The sequence below is a fragment of the Lampris incognitus genome, chromosome 3 (genome assembly GCF_029633865.1).
Source record: "Lampris incognitus isolate fLamInc1 chromosome 3, fLamInc1.hap2, whole genome shotgun sequence".
Taxonomy (NCBI): domain Eukaryota; kingdom Metazoa; phylum Chordata; class Actinopteri; order Lampriformes; family Lampridae; genus Lampris; species Lampris incognitus.
In genome coordinates, this window is record NC_079213.1 from 78,417,704 (window position 1) to 78,429,213 (window position 11,510).

Genomic DNA, 11,510 nt, shown 5'->3' on the forward strand with positions numbered 1-11,510 from the left:
TGATGATGATCAATGAATTATAAGTCGTGAATTCGTTCTGTGCATAGCGAACATGACCATCGTGTCCAACTTTCAGTTTTGTTCTGCCGTTTTCTCGCAGCAGCGCACAGCATCATGGGAGACCAGAGTTTTTCAAATAAAGGTCACATAACAAAAGGAAGTGTAATTCGCTGTTAATATCAATCAGGACTGTACTTTAGGCACAAAATACAAATCAGTAATGAGCACCATACAAATCAATAATAATAAAAAATATTATGACAAAATTATATGGGTCATTTACACTCCCACCAAATCATTAATGTTTTGAATATAGAAAATCAAGCATAAGCAAAAACAAATGATTTCTCAACTCAAAATTACCATAAACCATACGTATCGTGGGAAAGGAGCGTCAAGTATTTTAAAACAAAATAAAAAACGCATCTCAAGAGATGCAAGGCATGTGTTAGTTAGTAACTAACTAGTCACTATCTAGTAACAAGACCAGTTTTTGAACTGGCCGTTCAAGCACTGTCTGCTTGGTGAGCTGTTTTGCCTAGGTTTCTATCCCCTAGACAGATCTTCACGCTCCTAACCAGTCCATCTCTATCTACTACAGTCTCTAAAACTCTACCCAACCTCCATTCATTTCTGAGTCTAAGATATGAACACTGTCCGTAGCCAGTCGTGCTTGCATCGGAGAAGTGGTGTAACTCCTGTCTGGTGACCCTCCCAAAGTTTGCAGGTGCATAGCTCCGGGGAATGTCTATCTTCTCCATGTTGGTAAGGTCATTTTTCCATCTCTCCCACCGTGGGCGAAGTTCATCAGTCAGAGGATAATCCCAACCCGTTCCATGTCTGCACATTTCCTGCAGTACTCCCTTTCCGATGAGCAAGAATGGGGCGACAAACCCTAGGGGGTCATACAAGGAGGCAACCGTAGACAGTATACCTCGGCGTGTTGCAGGTTGATCCTTGAGATTGACGTTGAACTTCAAGCAGTCTGACTCGATGTGCCATTGGATCCCCAACGCTCTTTCTGAAGGTAGGTCATCCAAGGTAAGGTTAAGATCTTTGATTTCTGATGCACGTTCAGATGACGGTATGCTTTCTATTACAGCTCTGTCGTTGGACACAAATTTGTGGAGTCTAAGGCCACCCAGGGCACAAAGTTCTCTGGCTTCTCGAGCGAGCTGAATAGCCTTCTCTGTACTGTCCATACTTGCGACACCGTCATCGACATAAAAGTCTCTCAGAATGAACTGTGAACCTAGGGGGTATAGGTCTCTGTTCTCAGTAGCCAGGTACTTCAAGCCGTAGTTTGCGCAACCAGGCGATGAGGCAGCACCGAAGATATGTACCCTCATTCGGTACTCTTGAGGTTGCGTGCTGAGATCTCCTTTCTTCCACCACAGGAAGCGCAGGTAATCCTGATCCCTCTCGCTCACGTGGAATTGGTGAAACATCTTTTCTATGTCGCACATCAACGCAGTAGAATGCAGTCGGAAGCGAAGGAGAACACCATTGAGATTGTTCATCAAGTCGGGTCCAGTGAGCAGATGATCGTTTAGACTGGTTCCCTTGTATTTGGCAGAGCAGTCGAATACCACGCGCAGTTTGTCTGGCTTCTTGGCGTGGTAGACACCATGATGAGGTATGTACCATTTTTCTCCTTCCTTCCCATCATCATGTACTTCCTCTGCGTCACCCTTTTCTATGACATCCTCCATGAACTTGATGTACTGTTCTTTGTATCTTTCATCCTTTGACAGCTTCCTCTTCAGATGGCTGAGACGAACGATGGCAAGCTGTTTGTTGTCAGGTAGGTTGGGTCTCTCCTTAAAAGGTAAGGACATTTCGTAGTGACCTTGACTGTTCTTCTGGATGCCGTTTTTGAGTTTGTCCAGGAACAAGATATCTTCCTGGGCCCCCTGTCCTTTCATCCTCCTTGGCATCTTTGAAGTCAGACTCCAGAATGCGAATAGCATCTGCAGGGGTGACTGGCGGGAGCTCCTTCTCAGCTACCCGGAAACACTGTCTCGCCACGCTTGGAGTGTCAAGGTATGGTGAAGAGAGACCCACGATGCTCCATCCAAGGTCGGTGCGGATTGCGTAAGGCTCTTCATTTCCTCCTGCTATTACGTCTCTTGGTGCCATTGCCCTCGCACAGTTGTATCCTATTAAAAGACCAATATCACAATCTTGCAGCGGTGGAATCTCGTCTATGACTGCGGAGAGATGATTCCATTGTCTGGCTGTTTCACTTGTAGGAATGTGGGCGCGGTTCACCGGTATACCGTCCTTAGCGTAGGCAGGAGGAAGGTCGATGTGGAGGGAAGATCTGCAACCGCGCACACGAAGCCCCGAGACTTGTTGGCTTTTCACGATAGTGTCACGTCCTATCATTGTCGTTAACTTCAGTTTCACTGGACAGGACTCTGCCTTTAGAGCGCTGCTCACTTCCTGGTCGACGAATGTGGTGTCACTCTGTGTATCCAGCAGGGCGTAGACAAGTTTTTCTGTTCCTGAGTTGTTCTTGGACGACACCCATACGGGCACAATCATCGATGTGTTGGTAGACTGTCCAGTCGTGACGGCATGTGACATTGCAGTCGCGGCAGCTTCTGATTCATTAGCATTGCTTGGGGGAGTGTTTTCCCGAGCTGCAGACGGTTCCCTTTTCACGTGGTTGTCATTGTGAAGACAGGTGGGGTGTTTGCCTTTGCAGGTGTTGCATGTATGTCTATGTCGACAGTCCTTCGCGCTATGGCCGGGTTTGGTGCAGCCATAGCAGAGCTTGTTCTCTTTCACGAATTCTCTTCTCTCCTCCAGAGTCTTGGCGATGAACTTGGGACATGCATGTAGCCCGTGTTGGCTGTCTTGGCAGAACGCACAGGGGGGGTTTTCCTTTCCGCTGGCTGGCTTTTGCTTGTCACTGTCCGTTTCAGTTTGCGTACTCAGAACACTCGCCTTGTTCCTCTTAGGGTCCCTGTTATTCGGTTTTGCTTTGCTAGACTCGGAGTTGCGTAAGGCATAAGGTGAGGTGATCGGATTGCATGCAATCGCTGCCGCCTTTGCCATGAAAGTGGTGAAGTCCTTGAAGCTGGGGAATTCTTGATTCCTGTCCAAGGCTTCCGTAGCCTTCCTGTTCCATCGAGATGCTGCCCATTCTGGCAGTTTGTGGACCAGCTTCATGTTCTCTTCACAGTCGTTCAATATTTCGAGGCTCTTCACATGAGACATTGCGTCTTGGCAGGCGTTCAAGAAGTCGGAAAAGTCTCTAAGTCCCTCTGCATCCCTTGGTTGGATTTTTGGCCACTTTGTGAGCCTGTCTCTGAAGGCTCTCTGTATGACGAAGGCCTGTCCGTATCGGTGATTCAGTTTGCTCCATGCGTCCTTGTAAGACTCGCCGTCGTTTCTGTAGAAGGTCCCTTCCAGTGTCTTACGAGCTGGGCCGCCTACATATTTCCTCAAGTAGTAAAGCTTGTCTGCTGAGGAGATGGCCTTTGAGTCAATGAGTGACATGAATGAAGTTCTCCACTCAATGAACTGAATGGGGTCGCCATTAAATACCGATGGCTCTGGCACTGGAAGTCTATTCAGGGCTATACTATCTTGGAGGGCCCGGGCGAGGGACGACACGTTTACGTCAGGTGACGATGCTGTTATATTGAGGGTTTGGTTGCTGGTAGCTGGGGAGCCGTGAAGATTTCTTTCAGGATCATTAGAGTGGACACTGCCGCCCTGTGATGTTCCCTGGTTATAGACTTGAAGTCTGGCCCGTGCAGCCCTTAAGTCCTTTTCTGCCTGTAGACGTTCAAGAGCGCGTTTTTCAACTTCAAACTGCCACCTTTGTTGCTCCTCTAGCATCCTTCGTTGCTCCTTTAGTGTCCTTTGTTGCTCCTCCAAACCTTGTATCTTCTCCCTTTGCTTATCTTCTTCAAGCAACCCTTCGAACTCCGCTTCCTTTGCTGCAAGCTCTGCTGCCGCGTCCACACGTTTGACTGTTAAAGTGCTGCCTTCGTGGCTGTGGACTGACTTTGACACTCTTGAGACAGTGGATCCATAGATTGAGCGCGCATAGCCGCCCTTGAGTAGCTCCTTGAGACGTCGTTGTGCTTGTTCTGCATCAAAATCTAAATCGATGTCTACAATCCTCTCGTAGGCGATTTTCTTAATCTCTGTTGTAGCTGCCTCACATGCATCAACACGGCTTCTCATTTCGGCTGAGGGTGTGAAGTGACCTCGTATGTCATTATAGGTGTTCAACACAGCCTCTTTATCCTTCTCCAAAGTATCAAGCAGAGATACCAGCTCAGTTTCCTTGAGGTCTTTCTTTAGCCGCTCTCTTGACTCACGAGCTCGACTCTTCCATTTTTCGTACGCTGAGAGGAGCTTTCTCTCCTTCTTCCTCACCTCCTCTTGTTGCAGTTCAAGCATTTTAGGAGTCGAGATCTTCACTCGAGTCGAGCGTCGGAGGCTATTCCCATTTTGTTCTTCAAGTTGACTTTGGAGGCTACTTAGTGTTTCTTCCTTAGTTTGAATGTCCTGCTCTAAGTGTTCTATCTCGGTAGTCTCTAGCGTTTCGTTGAGAGCCTCTTGTAGCTTACTAATTTTAAGCTGTAGTCTATTTATCTGATTCTCTAGCTCTGACTGTGGGGCAGGATTCTCTGTTTCGGTCATATTCAATTCTGCCATGATAAATGTGATGTAATGAATTGTTTTCCTTTACTATAGGCCATAGACTACCCAAAGAGAGGAGCAGAGAACCTGGTATAGCTACAGACTGCTTAGAGGACTAGAGCCTAATACTGTAGGCTGACTGTTATATTACTGACTGCAAGGTTATAATATCAATCTCTCCACTGAATACAACATTCAGTTACCATTCAGACTGTATAAATCATGCATTAAACATGTTTCCCCTTTTTTTACAGTCAACAGGAAGGATGATCAGTAAATGGATAGTAATAATAATAATGTAATATTTGCTAGTAATATTTGATTTGCTAATGTCCCTTACGGCTTTCCGTAGCGCCACAACAAAGTCACGTGATGTACGTAACAACGTCAGTCGGAATCCGGTCGGTGAATAAACACCCAGCACGAGAGAAGTCGTCCTTGCTTTATTAATGTTATAAGTTAACATAGCCAGAGGGCACAGACCATTACATGGTGTCAGAGTAGCGGAGTTTAAATACCCAATATGGATTCGTACGGCGTTCCAGCTCCACGGATGGACTGGGAATCGGCGAACTTACCTGAAGCATGGAGATGATTTCGACAAACAACGGAGCTAATGTTCAAGGGCCCCCTGCGCGGGAAGAACGAAGAGGAGAAATGCAGCTACCTCCTGCTCTGGATAGGGGAAAAAGGGCGCGATGTGCACACTTGGACACTCAGCGGAGAACAAGCCAAGAAGCTAGAAACGTACTACGATAAGTACACTGAGTACATCACCCCCAAAGCAAACCCGATTTATGCCAGATATAAATTTCATGAAAAGATCTAGGGAGAGAGTGAATCCTTCGAACAATTTGTAACTGAGCTAAAGCTCCTAGTCAAAGACTGTGGCTACCCAAATGCCGACGAGATGGTCAGGGACCGCATCGTGTTTGCCACCAACTCACCCAGAGTGAGAGAAAAGCTACTTAGCCAGGGAGCTGAGCTAACGCTAGAAAAAGCCATAGATGTAGCCCGTTCACACGAGCTAACAAAGCAACAGCTAAAGTCTATGGGCCAGGGCAGCACACATGAAACGGTGCACGCAATAGGCAGAAAGACTTACAAACCAAACGCACCCAAAGCAGCTAACGCTAACTTCAGACAAAGGGAAGGTAACGTTAGCATCGCTGCCAGGGCGTGTAGCTATTGTGGAGGGCTACACGGCGCTAAAGCCACTTGCCCAGCTAAGGGTAAACAATGCATTAAATGCAAGAAGCTCAATCATTTTGCTAAAGTATGCAAGTCTAGCTCCCAGGGACAGACAAAGTACTACCACGGCACAGTACATGCCGTCGGAGAGAACCCAGAAGAGTACACCACTGACAGAGAGCAGGAAGAAATGTACTTCGACAACATTGCAGTGGAGAGCACCGCTGTGGGAGAACAGACAGAGCTGTACATAGACTGCATCTCAATAGAGAACAACGGAAAAAGCAACGAGCAGGCTTACGTAGAGGTTGGAATTGGCACACCTCCACAGAAGGTAAAGTTTAAACTAGACACTGGGGCACAGGCCAATACTATTCCCACCAACCTGTTCCAGGCGCTGTTCAAAAATGTGAGACTGAAACCAGCAATACACAGACTCACTGAATATGGAGGAGGCGCGCTGAGCGTGAAAGGCACATGCAAACTCAAATGTAAGTACAGAGACAATGCAATGATGCTGGACTTTTACGTCATTGACACAAACGCCCCACCAGTCATGGCAATGAAAACATGCCGTGACCTAAACTTGGTAAAAATAGTGATGGCTGTGAGCGAGGAAAACAATGTCACATCACAGAGCATAATGGATGAGTATGCAGATGTTTTCCAGGGAATAGGAGAGTTCCCAGGCGAGTGCACCTTCCGCGTCACACCAGATGCAACACCGGTCGTCTGCCCGCCACGCAGAATCCCCATCGCCCTACGCAGCAAACTGAGGGACGAGCTTGACAGCATGGAGAAAGGCGGCATAATCTGTAAGGTAACAGAACCCACAGAATGGGTGAACGCACTCGTCATTGTTGAGAAGCCAAAGACAGGCAAACTTAGAGTGTGTTTAGACCCCAGAGCTCTTAACAAAGTGATACAACGACCTCACTACCCCCTCCCCACGCTGGAGGACGCCACCACAAAGCTCGCTGGAGCTGAGTACTTTAGCGTGTTAGACGCGCGGTCAGGCTATTGGGCCATCAACCTGAGCACTGAATCCTCAATGTTGACGACATTTAACACAGTGTTTGGCAGGTATCGTTTCCTCAGACTGCCATTCGGAATCGTGTCCGCTCAAGACGAGTTCCAGAGACGCGTGGATGAAACATATGAAGGATTGGACGGTGTGACGGCCATAGTGGACGACATACTAGTGTTCGGCAAGACTAAAGAGGAACATGACCAGCGTCTCAGAGCGATGCTGAAGCGCACAAGGGAGCGAGGGGTGAGGCTCAACCCCGACAAGTGTCACATATGCGTGTCCGAGGTAAGCTACTTCGGCCACACGCTCTCACACGAAGGCATCAAACCAGACCCACACAAGGTGAAGGCGGTCAAGGACATGCAACCCCCACAGAACAAAGCAGAGCTGGAGACAGTCCTCGGCATAATCAACTACCTCGCCAGATTCGCTCCACACCTCTCACAGATAAACTCACCCCTCAGACAGCTTCTGAAACAGGACAGTGAGTTTGTGTGGGATGCAGTCCATGACAAGGCGTTCCAAGAGATGAAGAATCTCATTACACAGCACCCAGGTCCAGTACTCTCATATTTCGACCCGCAGAAAGAGCTGCGACTCCAAGTGGATGCATCCAAAAGTGGCCTTGGGGCTGTCATGCTCCAAGATGGCAAACCAATTGCCTATGCGTCCAAGTCACTCAACAGCACTGAAGAAAACTACGCACAGATAGAGAAGGAGCTCTACGCTGTGGTCTTCGGCTGCAAGAGGTTCCACGAGTACATGTACGGACGAAAAGTGATTGTGGAGTCAGACCACAAGCCTCTGGAGGCAATACTAAAAAAGCCACTGGCAGCAGCACCAACCCGGCTGCAACGGATGATCCTGGCGCTCCAAAAATACGACATCCAAATCATCCACCGCCCCGGTAAGGACATACTGGTGGCCGACACACTGTCACGCAAGTCAATAGAACACCACGACAGTGACCTACAGGAAGGGATGGAGGCCCAAGTGCACACAGTCCTCAGCAACATCCCTGTGAGCGACACAAGACTCACAGAAATCAAGCAGGAAACAGCGCAAGATCCACAGCTCACCGCACTCAGACGAGCCACACTTACTGGCTGGCCAGACACAAAGAAAAAGTGCCCGCCCAGCATCCAGGAATACTGGAACCACAGAGCAGAAATCTCAGAAATGGACGGTATCCTGTTCAAAGGTGAGAGAATCATTGTCCCCCAAAAGCTTCGCAAGGACATGATACAGCGCATCCATGCCAGCCACCTTGGCGTGGAAAAAAGCAAATGCCGAGCAAGAGACTTACTGTTCTGGCCTGGCATGGGGAAACAGATCGAGGATGCGGTAGCAGACTGCAGCATATGCCAAGAACGGCGCAGCGCAAATGCAAAGGAACCAATGATGTCACACGCCATACCCGAGCAGCCGTGGCAAGTGATAGGCACAGACCTATTCACATGGAACTCACAGGACTTCATAGTCACTATGGACTACTACTCCAGATTCTTCGAGCTAGAGAGACTTTACAGCTGCACCTCATCTGCCGTCATCATGAAGCTGAAAGCAGCAATGGCTCAACACGGAATCCCCGAGACTATCATCAGCGACAACGGTCCGTGCTACAGCTCTGGTGAGTTCCGCAACTTCTCACAGACATGGGGTTTCTCACACACCACCACAAGCCCCCACTACCCACAGAGCAACGGCCTCTCCGAGAAGACTGTCCAGACGGCCAAACGCATCCTGGACAAAGCCAAAGCTGAGAACAAAGACCCCTACATGAGCTTACTGGAGTATCGCAACACACCCGTGGACAACCTGAAATCACCGGCACAGCTACTGATGAGTCGGAGGCTGCGGTCCATTCTCCCATCAACTGCAAAACACCTGCAGCCACAGATCGCCAGTCAGGAGGATGTTCACAAAAGGAGAGAGGTATGTCAACAGCGCCAGCAGGCATACTACAACCGAACAGCCAAACCTCTGCCCCACCTGCCCGCAGGCACACCAATCCGCTTCCGGCAGGAGGATGGATCCTGGAGACCTGCAACTGTGGAAAGACCAGCGAACACAGACAGGAGCTACCACATCCAAACCAAAGAAGGTCAGATCTACCAACGCAACCGTCAACACCTGCGACAAAGCAGAGTGAACACTCACACTACACACACACACACTTCACAGCAGACTGTTACCAGCGCTAACAACAACACACAAGCCCATCAGCAAGAGCATGCTGAACCTCCAGACACGAACAATCAGCGACAACCAGACACACAGCCTGGTTACACCACGAGGTCAGGTCGCACGATCAAACCAAGACAAATCCTTGACTTATGAATGTTAAAAAAAGAGAGAATTTTACACCAACCTGTACTATACCTGCTGTGTTTTGAAAAGAAATATTTACAGCGTTCACTTACCTTGTGTACCTACCTGCTGTTTGCAGTTACCAGTAATGAAATGAAAAAAAAAAGATGAAATGTTATTACGGCGTCACATTTAGACAGTGAAGGAAATGTTTTACACTACTTTGTTGCAGTCCAGTTATATAAGAGTTCCACTTTCATATTCTTTCTTATTAAGATTGTATTCGCTTATAAACGTGCTCAACGTGGTCTGTATCTCTGCAGAGAAAGCAGCACTTTTCAGAAAAAGGGAGATGTAATATTTGCTAGTAATATTTGATTTGCTAATGTCCCTTACGGCTTTCCGTAGCGCCACAACACAGTCACGTGATGTACGTAAAAACGTCAGTCGGAATCCGGTCGATGAATAAACACCCAGCACGAGAGAAGTCGTCCTTGCTTTATTAATGTTATAAGTTAACATAGCCAGAGGGCACAGATCATTACAGTGGAGGACAAGGGAATAGCCTCTGGCCACCTGGTGGCCCTGTCCACAATAGTGAGGAGGAACGTATAACCACGGGAGGGGGGCAGGGGACCCACCAGGTCAACATTGACGTGGTCAAACCGCCTCTCTGGAACCACAAACGGCGCCAAAGGGGCCTTGGTATGGCGGTGCACCTTGGCGCGTTGGCACGCCACACACGAGCCGGCCCAGGCTCTAACATCCTTACGGAGCCCAGGCCAAACAAACTTGACGCTCACCAGCTTGGTCGAGGCCTTCACTCCCGGGTGGGAAAGGCCGTGGACGGTGTCGAAAACTTGGCGCCGCCAGGAAGTAGGCACCAGGGGGCGCGGTTGACCGGTGGAGATATCACAGAGGAGGGTGGTGTTGGCCGCGTCGAACGTCACGTCCTCCAGCCGTAGCGCCGTAGGGGTCGACCGGTAGTCTTGAACGGTCGCGTCCTTGGCTTGGTCCGCTGCCATAGCAGCGTAGTCGAGTCCCAAGTGAACGGCGTTAACAACCGCCCGTGAAAGGCAGTCGGCGACGAAGTTATCCTTGCCCGACACGTGTTGTATGTCCGTGGTAAACTCGGAAACCGCCGCGAGATGGCGCTGCTGACGCCCAGACCACGGTTCTGAGGTTTTGGCCATACAGAACGTCAGCGGTTTGTGGTCCACGAAAGCGGTGAACTGTCGGCCCTCCAATAGGAACCTAAAGTGTCTGGTTGCGAGGAAGAGACCCAGTAGTTCCCTATCAAAGGTGCTGTATTTGCGCTCGCTCTCACGGAGTTGTTTACTGAAGAACGCCAACGGCTGCCAGCCCCCCCCCCCCACCCACTGCTCACACACGGCCCCCACGGCGTAGTCGGAGGCATCCGTTGTAAGGGCTATGGGGGCGGCAGGCGACGGGTGAGCTAGCAGCGCAGCGTTGGCCAGCGCGGTCTTGGCAGCCACAAAAGCCTCGTCCATCCCCGAAGACCAGTCCAGCTCGTCCTTAGACTTCTTACCCCGCAGGGCCTCATACAGGGGACGCATGATGTGGGCGGCACGGGGCAGGAAACGGTTATAAAAGTTCACCATGCCCAGGAATTCCTGCAGCGACTGTACAGTGCGGGGGCGGGGGAACATGGTGACAGCCTCAACCCTGGCAGGGAGGGGAACGGCCCCCTGTGGAGTGATGTGGTGCCCGAGGAAGGTGATGGACGACTCCCCGAACTGACACTTAGCTGGGTTGATGATGAGGCCGTGTTCGCTGAGCCTGTCGAACAGCTGTCTGAGGTGCGTCATGTGTTCCTCCGCCGACGCGCTGGTCACGAGGATGTCGTCTAAGTACACAAACAAAAATGGCATGTCGCGGAGCACAGAATCCATGAGGCGCTGAAACGTCTGCGCCGCCCCTTTAAGGCCGAAAGGCATACGTAAAAACTCAAAGAGCCCAAAGGGTGTGATGACAGCCGTTTTTGGGACATCCAGTGGGTGGACCGGCACTTGGTGATACCCCCGCACTAAGTCGATTTTGGAATAGATGGCAGCGCCCGCCAGGTGGGTAGAGAAATCTTGTATGTACGGTATGGGGTACCGGTCGGGGGTCGTGGCATTGTTTAGGCGACGGTAGTCCCCGCACGGGCGCCAACCCCCGTCGGCCTTAGTAACCATGTGAAGAGGGGAAGCCCACGGGCTGTCAGAACGGCGGACAATGCCGAGGCGCTCCATAGTCGAAAACTCCTCCCTGGCTATTGCGAGCTTGGCCGAGTCGAGGCGTCGGGCCCGGG